This window comes from Aethalodelphis obliquidens, unplaced genomic scaffold, assembly GCF_003676395.1.
Source record: "Aethalodelphis obliquidens isolate GAN/ISIS:26980383/991018 unplaced genomic scaffold, ASM367639v1 scaffold5, whole genome shotgun sequence".
NCBI lineage: Eukaryota > Metazoa > Chordata > Mammalia > Artiodactyla > Delphinidae > Aethalodelphis > Aethalodelphis obliquidens.
In genome coordinates this window covers 20,696,310-20,714,677 of record NW_020837949.1, presented here as the reverse complement: position 1 = coordinate 20,714,677, position 18,368 = coordinate 20,696,310, and the positions used below count along the sequence as shown (strand labels likewise).

At 47.9% G+C, this 18,368-nt stretch overlaps 1 pseudogene; it reads right to left on the bottom strand.

Moving 5' to 3' along the window:
* Positions 1-9,141: 9,141 nt before the first annotated feature.
* Positions 9,142-10,245, bottom strand: LOC113618090 (40S ribosomal protein SA pseudogene; annotated as a pseudogene).
* Positions 10,246-18,368: the final 8,123 nt, after the last annotated feature.

The following is an 18,368-nucleotide window of genomic DNA, read 5'->3' as shown; positions in this document are numbered from 1 at the left end:
TTTCAACAAAGAAAACTCCAGGCCCAGATGGTCTCACTGATTAATTCTATCAATCATTTAAAGAAAAATAATATCAAGTCTACACAAACTCTTCCAGAAAATAGAAGAGAGCACTTCCCAACACATTTCATGAAGCATTACCTGGATACCAAAACCAAAGACGTAAGAACAGAAAACTATATTCCACATGAACGTAGACACAATTTCCTTAACAAAATCTTAACAAATCCAAATCCTTCAACATACAAAAACTGTATCATGACCACGTGAGGTTATCCCAGCAACACTAGATTGGCTTAACATTTGAAAATCCATTGTCTAAAGAAGAAAAACTGTAGGATCATCACAATTAATGGAGAACGAATATGATATAATTATGGAAAATTTAACAAAATATGTGCAAGACCTTCACATTGAAAACTATGAGACACTGCCAAAAGAAATCACAGATTTAAATAAATGGAGATATATAACATGTTCATGGATCAGAATCCTTAAAACTTAAGAGGACAAATGCCTTGATAGAAAATAAGCAAAAGATTTAAACAGACACTTAACCAAAGAAGATAGATAAATAGCAAATGAATGCATGAAAAGATGATTAACTTTATTAGTCATTAGGGAAATGCAAATTAATACCACAGTGAGCTACCCGTATCACTAAAACTTAAGGAAATGACAACTTTAAGTTTTGATGAACATGAACCTTGCTGCTGAGAATGCAAACGGTACAGCCACGTTAGAAAGCAGTTTAGCAGTTTCTAATAAAGTTAAACATACTTTTACTCTTCCTTCCAGAAACCCCACTCCTAGTTATCTACCCAAGACAAATGAATACTATATCAACACAAAGACTTACACTCAAATCTTCATTCTTTATTCTTATTGCCCCAAGTTGGACAAAACCCAGATGTCTGTTGGCAGGTAAAAGCATAAACAAATTTTGGCAAATGAATACAATGGAATACTATTCAGCAGTGAAAAGGAATGAGCAACAACATGAAGAATCTCAGAAACATTATGCTAGGTGAAGAAAGCCAGGCACTAAAGACTACATATTTTATCATTTCATTTATATCATGTCTGTACAAGGCAGCACTGTGGAGACAAAGCAGATGAGTGGTTGCCAGAGAGGTAGGGGAAGGAGATTGATGACTAAGATGCACAAGGGAATTTTATGGTGACAGAAATATTCTCTATTGTGACTGTGGTGGTTACAGTCTGTGTATATTTGTCAAAACTCACTGAATTATATATGAAATTTGGTGAACTTTCTCATATATAAATTACACTTCATTAAAGCTGATAAAAAAATTAGGTGCTTACTCTGCCTGGTTTAGAAAGTTGAGGGAAGTATAGATGGACTTCCACAGATGGTCTAACCAGCTCTCAATTTCTTGCGCTATAGAATACGGGTATCTGAGGAGTGGTCCTTGTGGGTGGTAGTGAGGTAGAACATCTGGGAGGAGTGTGTATCTCTGCATGAGAAGGATGGTCAAAAACTCATCCTCAGGAATTCCCTGGTGGTCCAGTGGTTAAGATTCGGTGCTTTCACTGCCGTGGGCCCAGGTTCAATCCCTGGTCAGGGAACTAAGATCCCGTAAGTCACACAGCATGGCCAAAAGACCCCAAAAAATAAAAAATCTCATCCTCAGTGCAACTTCATGCTGGGAGGACAGCCAGTGAGTTTAAGGCAAGGAGAAATTCCATACCTTTCTTAAAATCGAGTAACAAAGGGATGGGGCTGGGGGTGGGAAGTGGGACGCACAAGGCAACTCTGCCAGCTGCGTTTGAGCTGTGGGAATGCCGATCGTCGCGTCTCTCCTGCTGAAACATTCACAGGTGGTTGGGGTAGGAGGCCCCTAACATAGCCCCTCAATATGTTTTTAGACATCCGAAAAGCTGAAGGATGGCAGAAGGATTTTTAAGGCCAAATTTCAAATGCAGGGGCGCCATGATTGGAGGCTGCAGTCCCAAGACATTCTCTTGTAAAGCTCAAACCCTTTAGCTAGTATTGCGAGTTGAATTGTATGCCCCCGAATTTCATTATGTCGTTGTCCTAACCCCTAGCACCTCAGAATGTGACCTTATTTGGAAATAGGGCAGTTGCAGATGTAATTAGTTAACATGACCTCAAGCTGGAGTACAGTGAGCCCCTAATCCAATATGACTGGTGTCCTTAGAAAAAGAGGAACTTTGGACACAGACGTGCACACAGGGAGAATGCTATGTGATGATCGGAGTTACGCTGCTATAAGCCAAGGAACTGCTAGGGGCTAGAGAGAGGCCTGGAATAGATCCTTCTTCCCTAGTGCCTTCAGAGGGACTAGGTGCCCTGTGACACCGTGATTTCAGAATTCTGCAGAACTGTGAGACATATTTTTGTTGTTCTAAGTCTCCTAGCTTGTTGCAGCAGCTCTCAAAAACCAACAGGGCTTGGCGCTGGCGCTAGCTCCCTTTCCGCCCCTCCCCTGCAGGAACTCTTTGCCTGAAACCCTGGTACCCAGGAAGTTATCTGTGGAATAACATTTTGTTTTGTTTTCATTTTTGTTTTTGTTTTTTTGAATAATGTTTTGCATGGTTGTTTACTGGTCAGGCTTCTCATTACAAAGAAGAGACACACAGAGAATCACGAGGATATCTGGGCGCCTGGGGAGGCCGGGAAGACCACCCATTCGGCAGCCCAGTCACCCAGGTCCTAGTTTGTCCCACAATAGGACGTGCAGAGGCTCCACACAAGACCTAGAGTGTGGCCCCTCAGGGAGCGAGCACCCTGAGCTTAAGTGATTTTTCTCCGTGGTAGTTTCCAGAAGTAGAGTGTGATGTGCCAGTGGCTTTCACTCAGGGCACACTCATCTACGGGGCTCAGTAAATTAATTAATATTTATAAAGCACTCAGAGCCGGGCTGGCACACCAAGAGTGCTGTGTAAGCGTTCCCTCCTGACCCGTCTTAAGGGACAGCTTTCCTTGAGTTCCAGCTTTTAGGCGATTGCTTTTGGGTCACACACTGAGCCCTGGTCCAGTTCTCAAGTTTGGTGTTTCCTGTTTAATAAGCGTCCTTTACGAATGCTGGCACAAGAGAACGTCGGAAAACCCACTTGGATTCCTTTTCTTCATCAGAAATTGTGTATGTGGCTGGCAGTAAAGCCTTGATGGGTGGATGGATGGGTGGATGGATGAGTTTGCCTTCATGTAAGAAGGGAAAGTAAAGGTGAATTGCGTGAAAGTAAAGGAGTGTGCATGTCTGGAGAGGGCAAATTTTGGAGGATGTAAGTATATGCTTGTGTGTCCTTTGGCCCCTCCTCAAATAAGGACTACAAGATAGATGGAGATTTTATAGGTTTAATATTCCCTTGCAACGCCGGGTGCTTTACATCTGGATAAAAGGAGCTATAAATCTCCCCAGGCTTGGGCTCTGCCTTTCTGTCCTTCTCACTGAGATCTTACTTGGAAATACAGTTGAACAGTCAATGATGAATCATAGTGTCTGTGGAACAGCCCATATAAGGAACAATTTGCATTTTCATGTGAAAATTTGCTCCTCTTGGCGTTTTCAATTTACCTTTAGAGCCACATTAATTGTTGCCATAAACTACCACTCTGTGCCCAAGTCAGTGGGAGAGGGAGACTCAAATGGTGGGTCTGCTTGGCTTTGCAGGAGTGGGAAATGCTCCCTTCCTGTGACATGGGGCATATGAGACCAGGCTGGTCCATGGAGAGCGCCTCTTGTAGCAGCTCCCCCGGGAAAGGTTGTAGCTTCAAACCCAGCTCGAATTCTCCTCCTCCATGCCTGTGTGTCACTTGGTTAAAAATAAGCTAAACACACCAGGAAAAATGTTCTTAGCCTTCTGAGTGTTTCTTGAAGAGAGCCAACTTCTCTCTGTCTGGACGTGTAGCTGCAGAAGTGTGGGGAGGTATTGAGACTTTAATTAGGATTGACCTTTAGATGAAGGTGACACTGTGGGAGGACAGGAAAGAAACAGTGCTCTTGATGACATTGTGGAGTCTCAATAACACCAGTTGAACCTGTTGAATGAAGGAGTAGATGCAGGCACTACATCTTTTGGAAAAACAAAAAATTAAAAATAAAAATAAGCTAAACATAAATTGTTCCCCTCCCCCTCCCCTCAGTGCAGAGGAGATGCTCCCTTAGGTAGCTGTTTCTCCCTCTCTGTTTCAGGAATTTGTTGCTTTGGTGGCAGCAAGCCTCATGTGGCTCCTACAAATAGGGTCTTTGCTGGAGAATGATAGTCTTGGAGGAGCCCCCCTGAGGGCTGAAGGAGCCCCCAAGCCCTCAGAGGAAACCGTCATCTGATGGCTTGCCCCAGTGGTCACAGAGCCTTCAAGAGGCACCCTGTGGCCGAGGGGGACCAGTCTGCTCTGGCAGAAGATGAAACAAGTCAAATGAAGACAGAATCAACCCCAGTCTCGCAAAGTGGGGCTCCTCCACTATAATACCCCCAGACAAGGACATTTCACAGTCTGCCACCCTCTCCTTCCTCAGCTTCTCCTGGCCTTCACAATCCAGGAAGTTCTTAATACTCATCAGAAACCCTTTCTTTCTGCAGTGCAAATCCTTGCCCTGAAGCAGAGAGAGTCAATCTTACACTCTTCTGAGTTTGCACATCCCTGCATTTCTTTTTTTTTTTTTTTTTTTGGTGGTACGTGGGCCTCTCACTGCTGTGGCCTCTCCCGTTGCGGAGCACAGGCTCTGGAGGCGCAGGCTCAGTGGCCATGGCTCACGGGCCTAACCCCTCCGTTGCATGTGGGATCCTCCCAGACCGGGGCACGAACCCGTGTCCCCTGCATCGGCAGGCGGACTCTCAACCACTGTGCCACCAGGGAAGCCCCCCTACATTTATTAAACAGATTCTCAGAATGCTATCAAATAAGTTAATGAGGAGACTTGTATAAGTAAGAATAATTTCTGTTTCTCTGTCCTAATTTACATTTGTCCATTTCCTGAGGTTCCATCCTATTAAACTTTAATTTGCTCCCCTCTCATCCCAAACCTTTCAGGAGTCTGATATTGGAGTTTTCTTCACACAGTCAGAATCTCTTGGGCTCTAATGGATTACACTTACGGGTAGGCAAGGTATATTTTGTCCCCAAAGTGATTTCCAGGTGGGAAGACTGGTCTGAAGGAGAGGGCGAGAGTTTGGGTGATGGGAAAGCAGTGGTGATAGTTCTCTGATGTTGTTTATTTTTGTTTTAGTACTTTTTTCGTCCCATTTTGAAGCAATTGTGGTTTGAGTGATTTTCTTCTATTACTCTCGCAGTTTCTGTACTTGTGAACTGAGGGGCAGGCGGTTAGGGGCTGGGTGTTCAATCCCACTCTCCTACTTTTATCTTTAAAATATACGAAGAAAGCATGGAAATGGGGAATGGTTTTGGTTCCTTGGAAAGGAGTCCCAGAAAAGAAATATGTTACATTGAATGAACCATATAAAATCACCATTTTTAAAGTCAAAAATGGTTGAATATTGCTGATTTCATATGGTTCAATCCAGTACAATGAAACTTCGTTAATTAAGACTAATGCGAGGAAGGTTGGTCTGAATTTGCTGGAGTGCCACAAAAAAGTCTGAATTATGAGATCATTTTAAAGACATGCAACCTTCCTGCACCCCAGCACTGACAGTAACAGGAAGTAGGTCAAAAAAATACTGTCTCTACAAGTCCATGGAGGGATGTCTGGTTAATAAAGACAATTTATAATGAGCCTACAAATATGTTGGGTAAAGGGTGATTTAATCTAAGGTGTGCTCGAGAATGCTTGAGAAGTTTACTCTTTTAAGGAGCTTTAAATGGTTTCCTTCTGATTTACATATATGGTTAGTTTCCTTCCTTCGAAGAGAGCAATTGGATGGCTGAAGTTTACTGTCTGAATTATTTCTTAATCCAAAATGGTGGATTCCAAATTAATGATGCTTGACTACTCTATTCCCAGCCTCAAGGTTGGACATTAGGTTAATGAAAATCAATGGAGGCTAGCTCGCAAGGATCAAGGAGGAGGAAATATACTTGACAAAAACATATGCGACATGAAAAGCGAAGCTGGTTTTCTTGAATGCTTCATATGCTGACTCTGAAGGCAGTTTCAGAGGCAAAGTTCCAACAGTGTTCAGAGTAATAACAGCAAACTTGAAAGGAGTCAGCCGCATCCTACAGAACTGCTTCGAAGAGCAACGTAATGTGAATGGACAGATTCCAACCTTTTATGGTTTTAAAAAATGCTCTCATGTGCTCGTTCTCCTAGGATAATATTTATTCCTTTAAAAATATTCTTAAAGTTTCCTTCTAAATAATAGCAATCTCTAGTGACATTTAAGTTTATCAGCAAGTGATTTTTATCCATCTTCTGCTTCCCTGAAACTCCAAGGGTATGCATGGATAGGTGGGAAGGTGACGGAAATAGAGCCGAGGATTGGTGACCAGCAGAGACAAAGATCGATAGGTTGTTTGATCAAATTGGGATTAGGTATAATCCTAATTTTCAGGAGTGCACCAGTGGTGTGTGGCAAAGTCTGTCCTCACAGAGTTCCTTCTCTGGCTTGTGTGTCCTTCCGATTCAAGGGGGATATTCTCGAGGAAAATACTTCTTTCTCAGGATGAGTTGGTGTACATGCCACCTTACTTTTTCCTGTGCTGCCCTCTTTTGCTTTGAAATGTCAAATAGGGCTCAGAGGAGGGGCAGATCTGACTAGGCTACTGGAAGGAACTGACTCAGTTTTCAGTTAACACGTCTCCACTAAAAGGGGATATGAAATAAAAACGGGGCCAGAAAAAAGATGGGTGGTTACTTAAGAAAACGAAAGAGATCGGTGAGGGAATGTTTCTGTATCTTCCTCGTGGTTACACAATTCTATGCCTTTGTCCAAAACGCGTAAACCTGTACACCAAAAAGAGCAGGTGGACTGGATGTAAATTAAAAGCAACTAAATAAATGTGAAACAAGACCAGTCCTTCCTTGGTAACCTGCAGAGTGGATGCCCGCGTGGTGAGGTCTTCCGGGCACCGCTTCCAGTGCTGCCACTGACCAGTACCGTGGGCCTGCCTCCGGCGCTGTGTCCCTGCCACAGGAGAAGGAGGGCCACAGTCTGAGTGTCCCTCTCGCTCTGCGTGGACTCCGTGGTGAGGAGACTCCATCACAGCGCTGTGCCCAGCGGAGCGAGAGCCCCACTGCTGCTCCTTGAATGAGCTTGATCTTGCGCACTGCTGTATGAAGTGCAGATGCTCTGATCTTGTCCTTGTCAGAGTCATTCAGTCAGGCGACACTCACTGGATGTCTACCTTGTGCCGAGGACACAAAGTAGTGCTGGCACTCGGGCAGAAACAGGAGACGCAGCCCCTGGGCTCAAGCTCCTCCCTCCTTCAGTGGGGGAGGCAGCCTGTAAACAAATGATTAGAGCACATTGTAATTAATGCTAATAGAGGAGCCTGCATACTGCTTCCGGGGGGGCACGGGGGAGGGGTGACTCGCTCAGCCTCAAGTCACCACCCTCCAGCTGCTCCAAGAGTTCCTGTGCTTTTGGGCCTGAAAAGAAAGAGGCTTTGCCCAAGAAGGCACTGATGCTTGGTCAGCTCAACGCATCATCACACACACAGACACACCTCACACACATCATTCACAATACAGCACACAGATACAAGACGTCACACACACACACAACACATGCAGACACACATCACACACAGGCACAGACACACACATCACAGATATTACACACACGATACACACTACACACACATCACACAGACATCACAGACACGTCGCAATCATATAGGGACACTCACAGACATACGCATCATACACAGCCACACACATCACACAAATATACACATAGACACACACATCAGACATCACATACGTCACACATATCACACACATCACGTATCACACACACAGACCACCCCCCCAAAGACACACACCACAGATACTACACAGTCACACACATTACACAGACACATATCACACACACACACGTGCACACACACACCCCTGAAGACCTCCCCTTCTCCTATAGGGTGATTAATGTCAGCCCTGCCCCCTCCTCCTCGTGGACCACAAGGGAAACGGCCCAGGCACAGCTGGAGTCGGTAACGCCCCTGCTGGGTTGGGTAGTGGTTGTGGGTGAATTCCTGCATCTCACTGTGATCCTTCCTAAGTGCCTTTTCCTCACCGGCGGCAGCAGTCTAGGCTGCCCGACAGTCACCATGGCAACGGTCTTTCTTGCCATCTTCTATAGTGCAGGGGCTTCCTTGCCGGAGTACTGGCCCCTGACCAGCACCTAGCCAAGCCGCAGGCTCTGTGCCCGCCTCTCTGGGTTGTTTCAAGGCCTTAATTTTTGTGCCAGGTATCAACAGTGGACTGGAGCACGTGGAGCTCTGCTTGTCCAGGCCTGATCCCTCAGCTTCCTGTTCAGTTTCAGGAGCTGCTGACAGTAGCTGCTCTGACACAAGGTGACCGAAGAGGTCCTGAGTGTTCAGACCGTCAGCTGCCAAGGACAAGGTGGCCACGCCAAAGAGATGAGCTGGGAGCTAGTGCTGGGCAAGTTAGAGCACGTTGATTGCAGGGTAACCGGGACGGCAGAGACTGATGTGCGGAGTGAACAAAGGAGCCAGTGATGCAGGGGTGCACAGACTGAAGGAGAGAAGTATCATAGGGAACAGCCCCACTGACCAGGTATTGTACAGAAGAGGGAGCAGAAGCAGTCTGTGCGGCGTCTTTAGTATCTCTTGGGCCAAATGATGGGTAGAGAAAAGGCCACAGAAATTGCTTCTCCTTCCTCATGCTTCTGAAAAGTCTCCTAAGCCTTTCAAAGGTGAAGGCGCTGCCTTTGAGGAAGTGAGCTCCTCGTCAATGCAGATAATCAAGCAGAGGCTAGGTGGCCATTGGGTGGGCATTCAAGTACGGGATGCACCTTAACTGTCTCATCCAAACCTGACTGGTCTTGCCGTTGTCCTGCGAGTAGCTGTGCCGCCCATGGTGCCCACTTTCTTACCTGTGAAATGAGGGGTGGGACCAGAGCATGACTCAGACCTCTGTATGTTTCACAGCCCTGTGTTCAGATCCCCCATTTTTTTTTTCTTTTTAAGAAACTGTTTATTTTTCATCAACCTATTTCCGTTTTAAGAGTCTGTGGAAGAACAGTTTAAGACCACTCAGTGGTTGTTCCTACCCACTCGGTGGCCTGGGCAGTGGCAGGCCGAGCACTCCAGTCTCCAGTGGGGAACTGCTGAACAGGCCCAGAGGGCACCTGCACACCTTCGGACCAGTCCGCTGCCTCAGGCTGAGGAGCGGGGAGCTCAGGAGGTGGGGCGGTCCATTCGCCCTGAAATTCCTCCTTGGTCACAGTCTTCTCAGCTGCCGCCTGCTCTTCCATTTCAATCTCTTCAGGATCTCTGTAGAAGTAGAGATCAGGCATGACCTCCCATGGGTGTTCACGGAAGATGGTGCCACGCATGCGCAGAACTTCCCGGGCAAGCATCCACCACGTCAGACCCACTGAATGAGCTCCCTTGTTGTTGCGTGGGATGGCAACGTCCACATACCGCAGAGGAGAGTCTGTGTTACACAGAGCAATGGTAGGCAGGTTAACGTAAGAGGCCTCTGGGAGAGGCTGGTGGTCAGCCCTGGGATCAGTAACCACCGACCAGAAGTCTTGGCTCCCAGAAGCCTGCCTGGATCTGGTTAGTGAAGATGCCAGGAGAGAAGCAGCCAGCAATAGGAGTGGCTCCAGTGGCAGCAGCTCGCTGGCCGGTATCCCTGGAGGATACGACACTGACATCAGCTGGGTTTTCAGTGGCAACAATGGCACGAGCTGCCAACAGAAGCATCTCCCAGGTTCTCTTCAGATTTATGATGTAGATGCCATCACTTTTCCTTTTGTATACGTACTGTTCCATTTGGAAGTCAAGGTTGGTGCCACCTAAGTGGGTTCCTGCTGCAAGGAATTTGAGGACATCCTCCTCCTTCATTTGCAGGACGTCAAGGGCTCCGGACATTGTGAAAGTTTCCCTTTAAGTTACGACGGGAATCCAGGACAAAGCCGTATGGACCCCTGTCAGGCGCGGAAAGCAGATCCCATTTTTTAAACGTGATTCTGACTACATGGCACCTAATTTTATAGGTTTAAAGCACTTCCTATTGTTCTGAGCACTTTCCTCTCATGATCTTATGATCTCTTCCTTATTGCTCTCTGAAGTACATAGAGCCGGTATGATCACAGAGGCAGGGAAGGTTCTGCCTTCTGAAGGCTACCAGTAAGTTAGCAGTAGAGCCAGTGCAGAGGCCAGGTCTTGGGTGTGCCAGCCCACCGTCCGTTCTTGCCCATGGCACGTTCACTGGGCAGATGAGCCCGTGGAGTGGGGTTATCAACAGTACCGTGAAAATAAAAGTCTGGCTGTCGGTTGCTTTCAACTTTGAGTTTGCTGCTAAACTCCGAGACACAAAGTTGCTAACTATATGTGCGTGAATACATGGGTTATGTAAAAGTGATTTGTGCCCACGGATCTGGGTGGGGTATAAGTTGAATAATAAAAGTGTCTAATAAGCCTGAACTGGTCTCCCTTAAAACTTGTCGTGGCAGTGCTGAGAAGGGAGGGGCTGGCTACTGGGTCTGCTTGGTATTGCATCCAAGCTGAAAATTCAACAGGCGTATGGAAACATCAAATAAGATCTCACTGCTCTAATTCTTTATTCCGGCCCCTGGGGAATAATGCATCCAGTGCAACAACCCATTATCCCTGTGTGCTATTGTAAGTCCCCTTTCTCTACCTTTTTAAAAATCACTGTCTCTTTCTTTTTTTTTTTTTTGTGGTACGCGGGCCTCTCACTGTTGTGGCCTCTCCCATTGCGGAGCACAGGCTCCGGACGCGCAGGCTCAGCGGCCATGGCTCACAGGCCCAGCCGCTCTGCGGCATGTGGGATCCTCCCGGACCGGGTCACGAACCCGCGTCCCCTGCATTGGCAGGCGGACTCTCAACCACTGCGCCACCAGGGAAGCCCTGTCTCTTTCTTTTAATAAATCCAACCAGAGCAGTGAACGCAAATATGAAACCGTACAGTGTATGTGTATCTGCTGGACTCGTCAGTGGGTGATGGCTTTGCGCGTGGGAAACTCTCCGCGCTGACCTAACCTCTGTCTCCAGGTGAACTGGCATAATGATGAATCTTGCAGCACCCTACTCTTTCTTTCCAGGGGCTCCGATGACCTTTCCTCTTCTTCACCAGCTTTTGGTAAAGTGGGAAGAAGGGCACAGCCCTCCGGTTCCGCTTAGGATTTGTAACCTGAAGCCTGAGGCTTGTTCACCTGTGTGATGTAGGGACAGTGACTCAAGGGTCGAAGGAAGAGAAACAGGTGATGGAAGGAGGAGACTCACCAGGCAGGCCAGCCGTCTTGCCTTTGGGAGGGGCCAGAGGTCTTTGGGAACACGTGGGACTATGGTCCAAGCTGGACTCGGGGTGGGGGGGCAGCCTCCGTGGTGGTGGTGGAGAGGCTGCACATCTGGGAGGCCACGGAGTCCCAGACACAATGTTGAGGAGCCGTGAGGTCCTGGTCCTTCCTCAGGATTTGTGTTGCATCTACTCACCTTAGATGCTGGAAAAGTTGGGGCGGGTGGCAGAAGGTGAGCTGCTGGGGAGACAGAGGTGCTCTGGCTTGGTGGGACTGTCCTACTGGCCTAAGCAAAGCCCAGGAATGCTGTCTTCACTCTGCTCACTAAAGCTCTGGCTTCTTTTCCTAGTCAGAGCCATACAGGGTAATCTGGTCTTCCCTGGAATCATCCTAACATTGATGAGGTCACTGCTGCAGCTCCCCTCCCAGATGGCCTTTCAATGTCTGCTTGCCCACTTCCAGGATCCCAGCCCACCCACGGGCCCTGGCCTGCGTTGGCTAGATCCAGTATTAGAAAGTCCCTTCCTTATGTGGAGCTGAACTCCACTGCCTTTCATCCTCCACCATTGGTTCTAGGTGTTAAGCTGGAGCTACGTGACATAAATCCAGCCACCCCCATGGGCCACCTCCTCAAACGTTTAAAGACAGATGTCCCATCTCTGCTGGGTCTTCTCTTCTCACGATGTGGTTGTCAGACCCCTCACCACCTGGTCACCCTGTTCTAGGGATGAATCAGTTAGTAGGTCTTTGCTGTGTTTGCACTGTGGAGCACAGGTGTGAACGTCAGTCTACACTGAAGGAGGCTTCTCATCCTTGGCGAGCAGGTCAGACCCCCGAGAGGACCACATCTGCTTTCCAGGATAGGCTTTGGCATAGACACTCCTGCCCAGCCAGCCTTCCGCATGAAAAGGTGGAGGAGGCAAAGCCTCTGAGGGTAGAGCCCTAGAGAGTAGCACCCATGAGGACCAGACCTGGAATCGGAAGCCAGGACACTGCTCCCCTCCCCAAAGACCCAGCGTTCACATTAGCGATAGACTTCCGTCTTCCCAATCTGAGTGGCCTGGATCCTTCCCAGAATCAGTGCAGGGCTCCCGGAGGGCACAGCATCCACTGATCTCCCCTCAAGCCATTCGTCCACTCAGGATGTTTAAAATGGCAGGCACGACCATGACCTCACCCCGGTGGCGTGAGGCTGACTCATGCAGTGTCTCTAAGCCGACTGAGCTCATTGAGAGCACGGCCAGATAATGCTGGCTGCAGGAGACTCAGGTCTGTTGCTGTCATCATCGCTGTAGCTTCCTGAATGGTTTATTGGAAACAATCTTCAATTATACCGAATAGCTGCAAGTACAGTGCAAAAACCCTTTTTCTTCCTCAACTATTTCAGAGTATGTTGCTGACATGATGCCCATCACCCATGAATACTTTAGTTTATATATTCTACAAGCAAGGACGTGCTCTTACGTGACATAACCAATCATCGAAGGCAGGAAGTGACCTGATTCATTACTAACATTTAATCCTCAGACCCCAGTCAAGTGTGGCCAGCTGCCCCAGTGATGGTCTTTAGAGTGAAAGGATCCAGTCTAGGGTCACACACTGCATTTCGTTGTTGTGTCTCCCTAATCTCCTTCACTCTGGAACAGATTCCCGGTCCTTTCTTAACTTTCCAGACATTGACACTTTTGAAGACTCCAGGCCAACTCTTTTGACTAATGTCCCTCACGTTGGGTTTGTCTGATGTTTCCTCATGAGTAGATTCAGGCTGTGCGTCTTCGGCAGGAGTTTCATAGAAGTGATGCTGTGCCCTTCTTATTGCACCTTATCAGGCACCCCATGATTCTGATTTGTCCTGGACTTGGTGATATAGACTTTGATTACTTTTGTTTAAGGTGGTGTCACCAGCCTTCTCCACGGCAAAGTTACCCTTTTCCTCTTTGTAAGTAACCATGTGTGGAGATGCTTTGAGATTAGGTGAATATCCCGTTCCTTATCAAACTTCAATTTATTCATTTATCTATATCAGGATGAACTTGTGTTTCATATTTTATTCAGTGGATTGTACCTTATTATTATTACATCTTTTGATGCTGAAATTGCCTCAGAGTTGCCCGGTGGGAATCCCTCCAAGCTAGCTTTAGTGCCCTTTTCACAAGTCCCCATCGTTCTCTGAGTGCTTCCTTACTTATGGTAAAGTAAGATATTCCAAATTCGTATTGTACTTTCCCTGCCCCTGTCTGGAATCAGCCCATTTTTCAGGGAGCCCTGATTTCTTTCAGTGGAGAATGGTATTTAGAAACCAAGATCTAAGGGCTAGGTGTGCTCATTGGTACTGGGGTGGCTCCCAGACCCTCTTGGTGGACAGAGTGGAGAAATATGTGCATGTATGTCTGCACATACAATGGCATGTGTATTTATATGTTTATCTAACTGAATATTAAAAACCATCAGTTCACATAGATACCCCAAATTCCAATCTAACACCTCAGGATTCACTTTAGTTTTCATCCTTTTTGTGCCTGTAGCTTCCGTCTCTAACAGTGGGAAATCTGGCTCCTGTTGATCTTTCTTATTTGATCAGTCTCCCCTTATGTAATCTTGCATTGCCACCATCACCCCTTCCTGGCACAGAGGCCCTCCTCCTCCCTCTTGGCCTCCCAGCCTGTCCCAGGCTGTCCCCCTAACCTGGTGAGGAAGACCCTCCCAATCCTCTTAGGTACCCATACCCCTCGCCTGGCTGCCCCCTCCTGGGACTCCCTCCTTACCCTCTGGAGCTCCAGCACCCCACACCAGGCTCCCCTTGTGGCCCTCGTCCCATGCAGGAACCTCTCACAGTGTTCAGGCTCCAGACCCTGAGCTGAGCTGTTCCTTGGTTGGGTCCTCCTCTCCACACTTGTGCTCCAACACTTGGCTCTGGGCCACTGTGTCTCCCCAGTGCTGTGGCGCAGGTGCCCACTTTTCTAGGACGCCCCCGTCAGCACCCGCCCCCCCCAGCCGTTTGTTTGTGGCCTGAATAGTTCAGGAAGAAAAAGAATAGGAAGAAAGAAGAGAGGTTGCGGCTGGGATTCTTAACTGCTGTCACCAGGGGGTCCTCCCTGCTCTCTTCAAATGAAAAGCTCGGGACAGCTGCCTGGCAAATGCTGGATTTGTAAAGGCCTGTGAGCAGGGCAACCTGCACTTTGGCACATTAAGGTGAAGTGCGGTGGGGACTGAGGCGGCCTTTGGGTAATATGTAGATTATCCCATTCTGAGGCACATTAACGAAGTGCTAATTGTGCTTCTGAATGCAGTTTGGTGCCAGTTGCAGGAATAACTCTGGCACCTGCTTGGACTTTAGACTTGCAGATTAACTCAAATGGAAAGAGTAGCAAAACAGGGAATAATTTGTTCTCTAATAAGCCACTTGGAAGCCAACTCATTTCTACAGTTGGTGTCAGAAAAGTGCAGCCCAGTGATTGGAACAGGAAGCTGTGTATCTGGTGTGCGGGGTTCTGTGTTGTTTGTGCCAACTTGCTGAACAGTCCACCTCACTTTGCATCCATTCGCCTCAGTTTACCTTCCCACTATTAGGGATGAGAAGAATTTTATTTACATAGGACAGATTGGATCCAGAGAGCTCTGTTTTCTGTCCTTGTCACTTGTACTCATGTGGACAGCTCCAATAAATTTGATGAGAAGGCAGAAGGGCAGGAAACGGGTATCTTCATTTATGGGCGATTCTCTCGGGATGTGATTCTCAAAGTGGGGTCCCTGGACCAGCAGCATTGCCATCAGCACGCAGCTGGTTGGAAATGCAAATCCACAGGCCGCCCCTCCCCTCACCCCAGACCTACCGAATCAGAAGCTGGGGATGGGGCCCAGCAGTCTGTGGTTTAGAAAACCTGTGGCGTGATTCTGATGCACACCAAAGTTCGCCATGCGCTGATTGCTCTAGGAAATGTGGCCCAGTTCAGTCACGCAGGGTTTACTGAGCATTTACTACTAAGTTACTCAGCATGTCGTTCCTGAGGTCCTACTGTGTGCCAGTAGTGGGGCTGAATTGTGAACAAGGCAGCCATGGTTCCTGCCTTCCCGGGGCATGTTGTCTCATGACTGATGCATTGAACAAGCAAACAGGTGGGATGCTAGAAGTGAAACCACAGGCGCTTGGTGGGAGAATCGTGGAGGGTTCCTGGTTTAGTTACACAGGGGAGTCAGGGATGGCTACTCTGAGCAAGTGACATCTACACAGCAGCCATGCTCCCTGGGAAGCCATGGAAAGTTGGCTGGAGGGAGGAACAAGGTAGGGAAGTTTGTGAACCCTCCTGTATCCGTGAAGGCAGTCAGAAGAGTGCTGGCTTGAAGCCCAAGATGCAGGAGCCGGAGTGTGGGCTGAGTCTCTCTTTCCTCGCCTTTGCTCTGATATGACTTTGGAGGAGGGGCTGTGTCTCCCTGGCTCGGTGTGGGGAGGGGGAATGGGGGCGGCGGGGCGGGGGGAGCTCTGTTTATTATCCAGCTGGCGGAGATAGCATCATCATCATTTTCCAGGGGCCAGATATGTGCAATATTAAAAAACAAATCATGTGATTTGCTGACAGTACTTAATGGGTAATTCAAGGGGCCTTATTATTCCTATACATCATGTCTGGCTTGTGACAGGCAGCAGGGTCTCTGGCACAGAGGGGAAGCTCACGTGCCTTCAGTTTGGGTTTTTCCTTCCTTCCTGAGGTGACACCCGGCATCCAAGTCCCTATTTGAATGGCTGGTCCCTGAAGCTTCGTCAGGGACCACTTGGTGCTGAGGTGGGTATTAAGGACGCAGTGGAGGGGGGGCGGTCTCTGAAGGTAAGGGCTGGCCCACTGCTCTGCTGGTGGTTGAATAAGGTTGATCAGCCCAAGGTCTCTAACAGAGAAAGCTGCCAGAGATGCTGTTCCCAAACCCACTGACTACTGACCATGTGGGCAGAGGACAGTGTGCTTACATTTTTACCAGAGTTGGGTCAGAGGCTCTCTTTTTGTTTTGCGACGAAGGGCACATATGCATCCCCAGCGATATTTCTCACAATGCGTGTATGTGGACGGGGGCTCCTCTCATCCGCTTGGGAGGCACTCTTGACCTCTGCTTCCCCAACATGGTGCCTGGCAGATGAAAAGACAACCATGGGATGCCTGGATGAATGAACAGATGGAGCAGAAGAATTGGGACTTGCCCTAAGGGTCAAGGGGCCAGGTCTTTGGAGCGGGGACAGTCTCCTCCCAAAGAGGACAGACATTAGGGCAGTTTTTGTGTGCTTGGTTGCATTATTCTGCTGTTATATATGGAGACCCGGTTAACGGGTTCCTGAGCTCTTGGAAGGGTGGTCTCAGTGGCGAAGTGACGTACGCCTAGCACTGTGCCCGGTGCAGTCGGGCTTTCAGAAGCTGTTGCTGAATGAATGCAATCCATCATGTTTTTCTTTGAGGTCAGGGATTATTATTTCTAATACAGTCATCTTCCCGGGACTCCCCCTGGCTGTGTGGATAGGGGGTGCTGGGCAAGGCAAACTGCAGAGTGGGGAACCCTTGCTCACTTCCTTCTCTGCAGGGAATGTCACAGGCAGTGTTACAGGGAAAGATGGCCTAGCGAGGACAGAGGACATGAACGCTTTCTGGGCTGCCCCAGTGCTTTTCCGTCATTCCTCACTTCCATACCTTGTGCAGTTTTTGCACCTTGGAAAACAGATATTGCCTTGTCTGCTTGTCTACACCAGCACCTCTTCCCGGGATACTGCCCAGCTAACCATCCTTGAGGCCAGGGGAGCTAGAGAAATTATGCCTTTTTAACCCCATGATTGGGAAATTCTGACCATGTCTGCCATTTCTCTTACCTCTTGGTCATCCTGAAGGAGGCTAGGAAGGCCCATTTGTATATGGAGATAAGCTGGCGTGAGATAAAAATATATTTGCACAGCATTATTCTCTCTCTTTTTTTTTCTTTACAGTGTGCCAGTATGTTACATGTATTATATTATTTCTTTCTTTTTAACATCTTTATTGGAGTATAATTGCTTTACAATGGTATGTTAGTTTCTGCTTTATAACAGAGTGAATCAGTTATACATACACATATATCCCCATATCTTTTCCCTCTTGCATCTTCCTCCCTCCCACCCTCCCTATCCCACCCCTCTAGGTGGTCACAAAGCACCGAGCTGATCTCCCTGTGCTATGCGGCTGCTTCCCACTTGCTATCGATTTTGCATTTGGTAGTGTATATATGTCCATGCCAGTCTCTCACTTTGGAAAAAAAGTGGTCATGAAGAACCTAGGGGCAGGCTGGGAATAAAGATGCACAGCGTTATTCTTAATAGCCAGAGGTGGAAGCAACCCAAGTGTCCACTGACAGATGAATGGATGGATGAACAAAATGTGGTCTGTACGTACAGTGGAATATTAATCAGCCATAAAGGGAGGAATTCTGACAAATGCTGTAACACGGATGAACCTTGGAGATAGCATGCTAAGTGACGTAAGCCAGACATGAAAGGACAAATACTGTGTGATTCCACTTATATGAGGTCCCTAGAGCAGTCAAATTCATGGAGACAAAAAGTCAAATGGTGGTTTCTGGGGGAGGGGAGAATGGGGAGTTAGTGTTGAATGGGTGCAGGGTTTCAGTTGGGGAAGACAGCAAAGATGGGGGGATGGTTGCACAACACTGGGAATGTACAGAACGCCACTGATCTGTACCCTTAAAAATGGTTAAAACGATCAATTTAATGTTATGTGTATTTTACTACAATTTTTAAAAAGTCTGCAGAGGGGCGAGTTGGTGCTGCAGGTCGGGCCTTCTAGATGCAGATGCTGGAGTGGAGTTTGGGCTGCAGGGTGACTTTGGGGACCCACACTTCTGAAGGAAGGGGGAGGAGGTAGGTTTGGGAAGAGGAGGACGTTGGACTGAATCTGGGGTGCGGGCCCCAAAGCCTGGGGCTCTGGCCTGAGGACTACTCA